The following is a 12071-nucleotide window of genomic DNA, read 5'->3' on the forward strand; positions in this document are numbered from 1 at the left end:
CCAGAAAAACAAGCCAAAGACTAAAAAATGAGTGTTGAGCTATTGGCATGTAAGGATATTGAAGTTTTTACAAGTCATTTAGTCAAGTTCAGCAGCAAAAAGAAAAGTTTTCAGATGATTCTTGAAAAGGGTGGTTGAGTCACTATCAGCAAGATCAGGTTTCGATCGTGGGATTGGTTTTGTGAAGTGGCTCCGAAAAACACATCCCCATTAGGCATACCACAGAAGGTTTCTACGATTTTTAATGTCAAACTCTCATTTCCAGAGTCCTTTCCTTTGCCCTAAACAAGCACTGTGCATTTTTATCAAGATGTTGATAGTGGTCGCTGAGTTTCTTTGCCTCCAGGGCAAATGTACCTCTGCCTGGTCGAATGGCTGGTGATGGCTCAGTTTTAACCGGTGTCCAAGGATCATCCTAACCTTTTGTGCTATCTTCTCTTTTGATTTGGTCCTCACTTTGAAGCTGAGGAAGTCTTCTTGACAGCCTCTTAGCATCTGATCTTTATTGGCCTCTGCTGGAACACTGCCTGCACACTGTCTTTCGCACTATGGCGAGAGTGAAAGGTATTCTAGCCATGTTCTCACCTTTCCACATTTGAACCTCTTTGATGACCTGGTGATTCCAGGGGCTGTTAGGCCTTATGACACATTAGATCCTTGCAGTTCCAATAGCCCGCTTGAAAATGAGAAGGACACATCTTGTTTTGAGAAAATCATAGTCACAGGCCGCAGACCTGCAATCAATGATGCTCACTATCGTGGAGGAAATGCAGCCAGACTTGATATGGTGGTCCAGACCATACAACCTGTCGACCAGGATGTTGCAATGCGCTTTATGCGGTATTCCCGAACTACACCATCCAATCCCTTCAGGTCCTATAGAATACAGTAGTTTGCATTATCTATAACACTTGCCATCACAAACATATATCTTCCTTTAAGCGCAAGCTTCATTGGTTAAACATCCAAGCAAGGAACAGCTGTAAACTTTTGACTATTGCACATAAAGCTCATCATGGCAACTGCCCGCGTTTTATTAAAACGTGTATGCCAAAATATATTCCATCACTCTGCCTCAGATCAGGATCCTCCTCACTGTTTCATATCCCTCGGGATAAGCAGGCTTTGGGTTTGGGACTGGCTTATTCTATTCATGCGATCAACCTATTCCCCTTAATCTCAGGATTTTCGCAAGAAGATCCAATCTTTCTTTTCATAAAATTATGCCAGACCCCCTTATAAGGCATGTTGCCCACGTGCTAAGATAGTGATAAGGTCGTAGCACAGAAAAAATAATCACAACAGTCCCTGTGTTGGTGGGGAGCCACCCTGGGCCTCCTCTGAATCTTAAATATGTGGTTTATCCAGGTTTTCAAGGATCATATCAATGTACTAGAGCAGAGGGGGTGCTAAGAGCTTTACTTCTATTCCCCAAGGCACGTGTGCTCAACATCAGGAACAAGCCTGTTCGGGTATGGAAAGACAACTCTACATCAACGTTTTATGTAAACAAGCAGGAGGGTGCGAGGTCCAAACCATTGATCATGCTGGCAGTGGAGATGTGGGCGTTTGAAGTTCACCAACCTATCCATCTTCGGGCTGTTCATCTTCAGGGCTTGGAGAACAGTTTGGTGTACTCCCTGAGCCATCTAACATCAGCAAACCACAACCGGGAGCTCCTTCAAGAAATAATTCATGTATTGTTCTCTGTTTTCGGTCCTCCTTTTGTTACTTATTTGTCACTCATAAAAACAGGAAATTGACTCCTTTTGCTTAGAGGGTAGGTCATGGGCCAGGTTCCTTGGGGGATGCTCTGGTGATTCCATGTGAAGAGATGTATACCTTCGAATTTCCCCCACTTTCATTAAATCACCAGACACTTCTGAAATTCCAGAGGTCAAGTGACTGCACCCTAATTTTCATAGCTCCCTGATTTTCATTTCTCCTTGGTGGTCGGCCACACTTTGGTTTTGCAACCTAAAGAACCTATCCAGAACTCCTCTGGTTCATCTCCCAGACCGACCAGACCTTCTATCTCAAATGTTGGGGTCAGTTTCCACATCCGTCTCCTCAATCAATGAGGCTCTTAGAAGCATGAAGTCTTAAGCGCTCTTGCTAGGCCATCATGGTTTCTCCTCTGACAATATGTGCATCATACAGGCAGCAAGGAAGGAGTCCACCCGCTCTCAATATAAGAGCAAGTGGAAACAGTTCTGTCTTTGGTGCCTAGAGAAGATTAGGAACCCTTTTCAGCCTCCTTAGATGACAATATTTCCTTCATATCCAGTCTAGCATCCTCTGGCCGCCAAATAAAATCTTGCAGTTCCTATCTTTGGACCTAAGGCGCCTACCTCAATTCACAGCAAACTTCCTTCTCTACAACCAGCCCGGTGGTTAAACACCACTTTGATGCCTTGTGCCATTTCTCTCCCCCAAAGAGACACATTCCCACACTACACTCACTTATCCACATGCAGTTTTGTACTCTCAATGCATCCCCAAACCTCACGCAGCCATAGCACCACTCCCTAGACACGCTACCACGGGCACATGCCCAATTGCGCCCATTATAGTCACATCCCCAACATGCATATAGTCCCTAATCAGCTGAACCATCCATACTCCCACATGCATATGTCCCCATGCACTGCTCCATAGAACCACAGGCACAGCAGAGGAGAGGAAATAAGGGGTGAGAGGAACAGGGAAGAGACAATGGGGAAAGAAGGCAAGCTGGACAAATAGGTCTAGTGGATAAGTTACACACTTTAGAACCAAAACATTAGATTCTAAGCTGGTTACACTCACAGCCATTAAAAGTGCTACATTATTAAATTAAAGGAACTGACCAAGAGAGGGAGGAAGTGATTTTGTAGCTAACCTGCAGACTTTGTAACCAAAACATGTGGATTCCAATCCCAGCTTCCCCGCTTGAATAACATCATCACATGTGGGACCCAGTATAATGTACTACATTAAATCAAAAAGATTGAACTGGAGAGGAAAGAGGGGAGATACAGACTAGCTGCAATGCTGCGATATTTAGAACCAGAAGTTCTAGGTTTTAAACCATGCATCACCATTTAGCCAAAAGTGAGTATGAATATAAAGTGCAATATTACATCAAAATGAATGCTGAGGAGAAGTGTGTTCTGATGCTAAACCACACATATTGGCCACAGACCTTCTGGATCATAATCCTGGCCATCTTTGTGGTGCAGAAATTGCTCTCCCATTTCGGCTTGCAGCCTATGTGGATTGCTTTGCAACCACTACTAATTCATCTATCTAATCTTTTAAAAGTATGTATGCCTTCAGCTGTTGGTAGTTTTATTAGATACTGGCCCCTGTTACCAATTTATGTATGTGAACCGGTTTAAAAAAAAAAGAATTTACTGGTATTAGTGGGGTGCAGAATCATTTGATGACCTTTCCTATGATGTTTTTGAGGGACCAACATTTGTTTCATGTGTCTGATAAAATGATGACGACATTGGTTACGTTTTGAAACATTCAATTAATATATATATAGTAGTGGGACCTACCTTTTTTTTCCAAGGCAATTTCTTGTATATATTATTCTTAGACCAAGTACCAGGTGTATTTACTTTCCCACACACTGATACATCTTGGAATGCATTAAATGTGGTATTCAATCTATGTATAGTGAATGTATTTGATTTAATATTTAAGATATTTTCAGTAGTCATTGGTTGGCACACTAACATAAAGGTTGTGCTGGGGAAGTGAGCATGTAATGTTTTCCAAGGAAATTTCTTGTATATATGGGTGAACTAATGCCACTGATCCTAATCCCTGTTTCAATACTTGCCCAAAACGGTGTGATCTTGGGGAAATGTCTTTCTCTTTATCTAATAAAATTGGAAATTTCTCCCATCTTAAATCCTAAAAGACTCTGAGATTGTCGAATATAAAGCAAAAACGGTTCCAGAGATAAATTAAAAAGGTAGGGTGATAAAGGACACCCTTGACGAGTACCTTTGAACAATTTGAAGGAAGCTGACAGTAGCCCATTTACCCAAACCCTAGCACTAGTATCTAATTGTAACGCCCCCACAGCATTAATGAACAATGGACCAAAACCCATCTTCATCAGTGTATAATTTAAGAAGGTCCAGTTTACACTGTCAAAAGCCTTCTCAGCATCAAAAAAAGGAAAAAGCAGATTTTCAGCTTCTGAACTAGAAATTGAAGTTAAGGTGTTGGCTTATGCTGACAATGTTACGATCATCCTTGATAATCCTGAAACGGGTGGAAATATACTTCGAGGTATTGTAAGGGGTGGGTAAGCTCTCGGGGTATATAATCAATTGGGAAAAAACTATAGTATTCCCGGTCCGTGACACTCCTGTACGTGATCAATTGTTAAACTGGAATTGTAAATGGGAAAATAGATCTGTGAAGTATTTGGGTGTGTACCTCACTAGAGATATGAAAATGATAGTTTGGTTTAATGTTGGTAAAGTCATTGAAACTCTTTGGAAGGACATTTGTAAATGGGAAAGACTACCATTGTCGGTTTGGGCAAAAGGTAATGCCATTAAGATGGTACTCTTACCTAAGGTTTTATACATCATTCAGTCTCTTCCATTAAGATTTTCAAAAAAGGCTCTTGGTCAGGTAGATAAGGTATTTCAAGAATTTTCATGGGGTGCTGTGAAAAGGCCCAAGATAACAAGGTATCTTATGATCCGGGGGGACATCTGGAGGTGGTTTTGGATATCCCATTCTCGAAGATTATTTCAATGGCTTTCTGTTAAAGAAATCGTCTATTTACTTCTCTATGAATGGTCCAGTGATTCCGCTTTGGGCTTGAATTGAGGAACATATGTTGAGACCCTTTCGTGTTGAAAGTTTATACTCCTTTGGTAGGTTGCCTAGACAAGTGGCTAAATCTGTGATGGTCACTAAAGATGCTATCATCTCTTGGGTTACTGGTGGTGGGCAAGGGTTATATTTATATGAGGAAGCTTCCATCTGGCAGAATCCAGGTTTGCTGATTAATAATAGGATGTTGTGTTGGAGAAGCTGGATTAATAGGGGCATATTATTGTTAGGAGATATCTGACATGATGGGGCTATGAAGTCATTTGAGGATTTGAAGGTTACATTTGGTTTACATCAAAGGGAATTGCAAAGGTATAATTTGTTGAATGCTTTAATATTGGAGAGGAGTCAGATGATTGATTTGCCTCTGTTGCAGAGACCTGAGAGGTGTAATTTTTTCTCTATTGTTCCACACAGGGTGTCTAATTTTGTAAGGCTCTTTCCGACTGAAAATCGTTCCTTAGTACTATGGGATAATTTGAGATGTGCATGGTCTGAAGAACTTGGAGAGGTTATACCTCGGAAGGAGTGGGAAAGTATGTGGAAGGTTCCGATTAGGGCAAAGGCTGATTTGAATTTGCGCTTTATTCACCAGAGGACTTTAGGGCATCTTTTTTGGACTCTGGATAGGATGTATACATTGGGACTTGCTGATACTGATAGGTGCTGGGGTTGTTTGAAGGAAAAGGGTATTATGTTACACATGTTATGCGATTGCAAGAAAGTAGTGGGTTTTTGGAATGAAGTTTTGGATAGGGTTGATATGGTATGTGAGATTGCTTTTCCTAGAAATCCATTAGCAGTGATAATGAAATCTTTGAGTGTTGTGCGGCATCTTGAATATCTGATGTTGTGTTGGATTAATAAAGTCCTCTTGCTGTCAGACTAATATTGCGTGCCTGGAAGACTAGGAAAAAGCCATGTGTGGAAGATTGGCTAGTTCAGGGGCACATTCTTTCACGTTTTGAGAAATTGAAATTGGGTAGATTACACAAAGAAGAGATCTATAATGAACAATGGAGTAAATTCAATGAGTTTTATGCCTGATGTTCTATCAGAATGTTTTTTCTTTTTCCTTTATTTTTCTTTGGGTGGCGGGTGGTGGGAGGGGAGGGTTGATGTTTGTGGTGTCTTTGATGTTGTATTTTTGTTGGTAAAATGAAAAAGTGGTGTTTATGATAATTGATTAGCAGTGAACTGCCAATCAGAGACAATATGTTCTTTTGCTTTTTGTTCTTTTTTCTCTGTATTTGACTTAATATAATTACTATATTTTGTACTCAGTTATGCGCTGATTGTTTAATTTATGCTTGTCCTTTCTGAATTGTAATTGTTTTGTTGGACTAAATAAAGATTTTTTAAAAAAATTGGAAATGCTTAGAAATGAATAAACTGAACAGAAATATGGAGTGCTATATAAAACAATAAAGCAGTCAAATGAGAGGAAATGAAGGGGATGTAGTGAAGTGCTACATTTCTGATGTTGGAATCAGAAGATCTCAATCTTAATCTGGGTTTCCCCTTTTGACCAACTGGTTTGATCTTGGGCAAATCAATTTATCTCCATTTGCTTTATTTCCATTATCGGTCAATTATGTTTCTGTTACCCATGTAACAATTACATGTTGTCATTGCACGTTTATATCTTAAAGGTTATTAGGTTGAGGTAGCCTGCCTTTCTTATCTGGCACTGCTGGAGAGCAGTGTTTACACATGCACAGTGAACGCAGTGATCACATTTGGTGCGAGATGGGATGCCTCTCGTTTTTTATCTGTGTGATTCTTTTCCTGCTATGTCTGTATTCATTAGAACCCTGTAATATAAGGGTAATCAGGTGAGACATTTTTCCCACAATCTATGAAATTTCGCACAAAAACGGTTCCCCGGATGCGACACATTTTGCACAACTACGGGTTAGGCAAAATGGTATACAGAATTCTCTCGCTATTGACATTGGAAAGAACGCAAGATCCTCAGAGGTGTGATATATCCGTTTCTTCCTCTGATTGTGCTGCTGTCTGCAAAGCCTGGGGTGGCTGGAAGCATGCACTGTGTGAGGCAATGCAGATCACAGTTTGCAAAGGGTCTGCCACCTGGAACCCTGATCACAACTGCCCCTTCGAATTACTGCTCCGAGTGGCTTTCTGCTTCCACATTTCCCCGAAGGACACAGAGAAAGAATCATGCTGTGGCACATTTTAAATTCAGTTGCATACAATGATAATTTAATGTCATGACCTGGCGCTGTGCAAATAGTTTTTCGAGTTAAGATGATCTTGATTAGAATTCCAAGTTATGCATTGCCACCAAAGTTCCAGCATCCTATGTCTAACCCCCTACCGCGCCACTGAACTGCAGTCCTACCTTTGTGTTGGCAACCGCTGTCAAACAGAAGTCCTACTTTCATGATGACGCCCTGCCCTAGCTCCCCCTTTAAACCTCCCCCCTGTAGGCCCCTCCTTTCCAAAGGTCAGAAAAGCTCCTTACCTCGCATCCCAAGTCACTCATGATTGCTTAAACATGGAGAGGCCCTCTGACTGCTTCAGCTGGGCTCCCTTGCATTGAAGGATGATTCAGGGAGAGAGCGAGAGAGCACTGTAAGCTCTCACACTAAAGCACAGGCAGAGGGAGAGGAGGCCATATGGAGAGTACATGGGAGGGAGAGAAAGAGTGCGCTAGATCAGCATGCCATACGCTCTATACAGCTAGTAATTCTCTGGATATCAGAACTTTGACATCTAGGGTTGCAATACTCAAATTTGGTGAGGTTTCCAAATGCATCAAGCCTTTCTACATTTTGAAAAGTATACTTTTCCCATGAAAAGGAAAGCAGGAACGCCGTGGATGGACAGATGTCAAACGCCTTTTCTCCTCACATCCAGGTCCATAGACTGTCCAAATCAGTATGAATGGGTCACGTTTTCAAACTCTCTTAATGTTAAGGGGCGTGTTGTGAACAATGATCCCAGTCTGCATTGTACAATTTGTCCTAACGGTGAACGGTGCAGCTTGATGCTGAGAGGACGCTGAGCGGACCTTTCCTCTCAGCCATTTGCTGAGGGCCCTGACCGTAGCTGAATGAGGAAGAGCTACAGGGGTTTTGAGATCTGTCCCCCTCCCTGCTCGTGAGGCAAATGAGTCGTGTCCCGGGCTGTCGGGTGTTGGTGAGGATGGTGCAGTGCCACGGGAAGCTTCTGTGTTCTCTCGCCTCACGTCACCCTTTGTTGGCGCAGGTGCTGGTGTTAAACAACAACCATACTGCAGGCTGTGAAGGCTGGGTAAGATTAACTTCTCGCTAATCTAGCGAGTGCCTCCAATTCTCTCCTATTAACAATTTACAAATGTGCTGGATGCTGGAGGCGTTTTCTTTCGTTTTGTTTCTATTGGAAATTCTTTAATCAACTAATGTGAGGCGGTGACTGCAGGGAATCGTTCCCTTTGAGCCGACTCTGTGATAGCGTGCAAAGAAATCTTACTAATGGTGAAGGAATACTACCGGTATTGAATGGTGGAAGGAGCTGACCATAGCAAGTGCTGCTCCATTGTTTAGCCCATTTAATAAGAAGTAATCATATATTGCCAATTTGACGATCCAGCACATTAAACATTTGGGAGGATTAAGTAATAGTGGGCTATCGCGGAGTGCTGATCCTCTCCACCCAAATTGGGTTTTTGTATTTGCACTGATGGACACAGGGTGCTGGTCCACATGCAAAAAGAGGAAAAAATGACGTAACTGGGCCAGGGCGACAACCCAACATCATGGGCTTTTTCATTAAAACATCTGTCCCCTTTACTGATAAAGAGGGGATGGTCCACCGAAGCCCAGTAGAGTGTGCTGAACGGGAGCCAAAACTAACATCGACACAGGCGCCATTAGCCTCCCTACCACCGACCACGCTGGTTAATTCCTTTACCATTGACAATAATGGATCTTTACTCAACCTATGCAAAATCCTAAGGAGAAAATCCTCAGGTCCAGAAGGGATTCCGCAGAAGGAAATACCAGCGACTAACCTGTCAGGCACCCTAGACCTGGGCAAATTTGTTTCATCATTTTCCATAGAAGATGTGGATTGTTATTCCAGTGAAGGGTCTGCTCCCAGTGAAGACTCCAATCTGCCTGGTAAAGGGGAGCTGCCATAAGAAACGTTGCAATCTATTCAGTCCATTGAATCCAAATTAGAAGCTCTTCTTTCACTTGTCACCAAGTTGGCGAAAAATCAGTCCTACTTCTCCGCCCTTCTGGGAACCGTTATGCAGAGGGCGGTTGCTGGAGAGCACCTACATTTGGAAACAACTTCTTCCTTGAATAAAGCCAGCATACAGACCAGGCAGGCAAAACCAGCCAAAAGTAAGAGGGCTGAAGCAAGGGACTCCCCCTCGATACCAACGATTGCTGAGTCAAGCACGGATAGACCCAGAAAGGGAACAAAACATTGTTGATATCGTGGCCCATTCAGAGGACCATGCACTGGATGCCCTTTGTGTGGAGATGTCAATGCTAAATAGCCCTCTGACGATGACACCAGATAAAGTGGATTCTAGCATCACATCATCTATTGGAAACAGTACCCCAAGAGAGCAGCCTGTTAAAACCTGGAAACTGAGCCCAAAGTTAGACATAACCTACCTCATGTGTCTGGTTATTACACAATTACTAATGACCTGGGTGAAGACACAGTGAGGCAGGTGGGCCTACATGGTCCTTTGGATAACTGGATTAAAGCAATTTGGTCAAAACGACCAGATCCCAACACAACCCTCCTGAGAAGCCATATAAGGCTGACAATGGTTTCCAATATTTGAATAAAGATAAGAGTCATAGACAGGCAAGGAAATTTGGATGAGCCAAAACAACGGTTAACGAAACTGTGTCAACAAGTGGCAAAACCAGCCCTTGCCACAGAGCGGATAGATCCGTCTTGCCCCCATGAACGACACCAGTAGAAACACACAATGGTTCTTGATAAAAAAGAATGATATAAATAACTGCCCATCTTGGCTGGACTATGTTGAACTGTCACAGCAATGTAAAGAACAGCAAGCACAGGTGAATGCCCTGGATGGCCGGACTTAAAGTTCATCAAAATTGTTGAAAGTTGTCCCACAGCCACCAGCTCATTCTTAAACCGTACATGGTTATTCCAACTGTTTGGACTAATATCAACTTTAAACAAATTCACTCCCACTGATATTGCATCTTTAGAATTGCCCCGGGTGGGCAGCCCTAGTAATTGGGTCTTGTTGACTATGGCTTCCCCTAAAGCAGCAGAGATGATTTGTCAACACTCTACGGAATTCATCGAGCTAGGTTTTGAGCTGGTTATTTTTAGACCTGTCAATGTGTTGGATAGTTACTATGAACTCAGACTAAAGGGTTATCCCAGAAACGTTCATACTGCTATCACAGAAACTTGCCAGTTTAAGAAGGTAGATTGGGTTGCTGGTACTTAGTTATATATTTCTTCTCCTCAGCAGTGGCATAAGTCATCTTCATCTCTAGTCACACATCTGATTTCCTGAAACATACATGGACATCACTCCTTTTTGACAACCTTTGAGGGTCTTGCACAACTAATGAAGGTCAACATCTTTTTTTTACTGGAGACTTTGCTGACTAGAGCCTTTGAATTAGATGGGTATACCCTGCTCTTCAGGTTATCTGAGATCCCGTCAGCCGGGCGTCCTAAAGGGGGTTTGTGAATGGGTGGTAATGCTGTTTATAAATTGAAGCCCTTTACCAGTAATGTCTCATATAATAATCTCTTATGTAGGGTCATGCCTAATCCCCCTTTTTATAAATGACCTTCATTAATGATGACTCTTTATGATCCCCCAAATGGTACCTGTACTGTTACACTCAAGTCCTTGGTGAGGACTACAGGAGTGGCATGCCTCTTACCTTATAGACACAGTTATACTTGTGGATGATTTTAATGTTGATTGCCTAGCTGATATTATTCTGAGATTGGGAAAAGTTCTTAAGCCACAAAGAAAGAGACGGAGAAATGATTGGTGTAACATTCTTTTGGAATTTGACATGCATACTTTATCTCCTAGGGACAGAGGTTTTATACCTACGTGGACTAACGGCTTGTATGCTAGCAGAATCCATTTTATTTTTATAAATGATTCTATGCAACATTCTAATCCTGGGTTGGAAGTCCTTCCCACCCACTTGAGTGATCACGCAATTCTTTCCATGACCACATCTTCCTGTGCCAAGCCAAAGGATAAATTAAAGTTTAATCCGGTGGTAAATATACATGGCAACCGTCTTCGGTGGACGATTGTCGATATTGGGAAGTTTAACAGTAGAATGTCTAACTCAGATAAGTCAGAGAAGGAGATTCTAGTTACAAATGATTAGCAACTGGATGGCATGGTGAAAATGTTTGGTCAGCTTTGGGAGACATTTACTGTGGAGTAGATCGAGCAACACTCCAGGCTTGATCTATGACATAGATATTACCAAAAGATCACTCAGAGATAGTTCTGAGGAAGGAAAGGATGCGCTATGTCAGATCCCATTTTAAACAGTGGCAATCCAGTTATCCTTTGGATCATGCCAATGTGAATTGTAATTATATCAATAAATTGATTCTGACTAATGATTCCAAAAAATATTGGCATATAATCCAGTTCGCTATGGCCGGGTCATCTGCGATAGAATTTATCATCATACCCGAGGGGACTTGGGAATCCCAAATAAAAAATATTTATTGGGACCCCAAGGAAATCATAGATATAGAGAAAAATAAATCAATGATTGACACGGGTATGGTACCAACTAAAAGACTTAGATGATCAGTCACTGATATGCAAAATGAAACCCCCTGGGGCTGTGCACGCTGATGGTATGAGTAGCATGGTCCTTAAGAATGATCCTGTACTTGGGCTAATCTTCGTAACAATCTTTTTTTCAATGTTTGTGAAACTGGGATAATACCAGAGACATGGGCTCACTCCGTCTTGGTCCCGGTCCATAAATCTGGCCCGTGCAACATCCCAACGAACTTTAGAAAGTTAGCCATCTTGGATAGTTCTTCTAAAATATTTTTGATTGTATTATAAGAACTACTGACAAAATGGGCTGAAGGGAGGGCTCTGGTACATTTTTCGCAAACCAGTTTGAGAAAGAATCATAGCACTATCCATCCGATTTGGGTATTACATACCCTTATATCAGACGTGTGGCATTATGAAGACACCAGCTTGT

At 42.0% G+C, this 12071-nt stretch overlaps 1 protein-coding gene across 3 annotated transcripts in view; it reads left to right on the forward strand.

The window, feature by feature from the left end:
- Positions 1-12071, forward strand: part of PLEKHA2 (pleckstrin homology domain containing A2) — a 1084343-nt gene that overhangs the window by 328716 nt on the left and 743556 nt on the right. The window lies entirely within an intron of this gene.

The sequence above is a fragment of the Ambystoma mexicanum genome, chromosome 10, assembly GCF_040938575.1.
Source record: "Ambystoma mexicanum isolate Mex_15411 chromosome 10, UKY_AmexF1_1, whole genome shotgun sequence".
Classification (NCBI taxonomy): Eukaryota; Metazoa; Chordata; class Amphibia; order Caudata; family Ambystomatidae; genus Ambystoma; species Ambystoma mexicanum.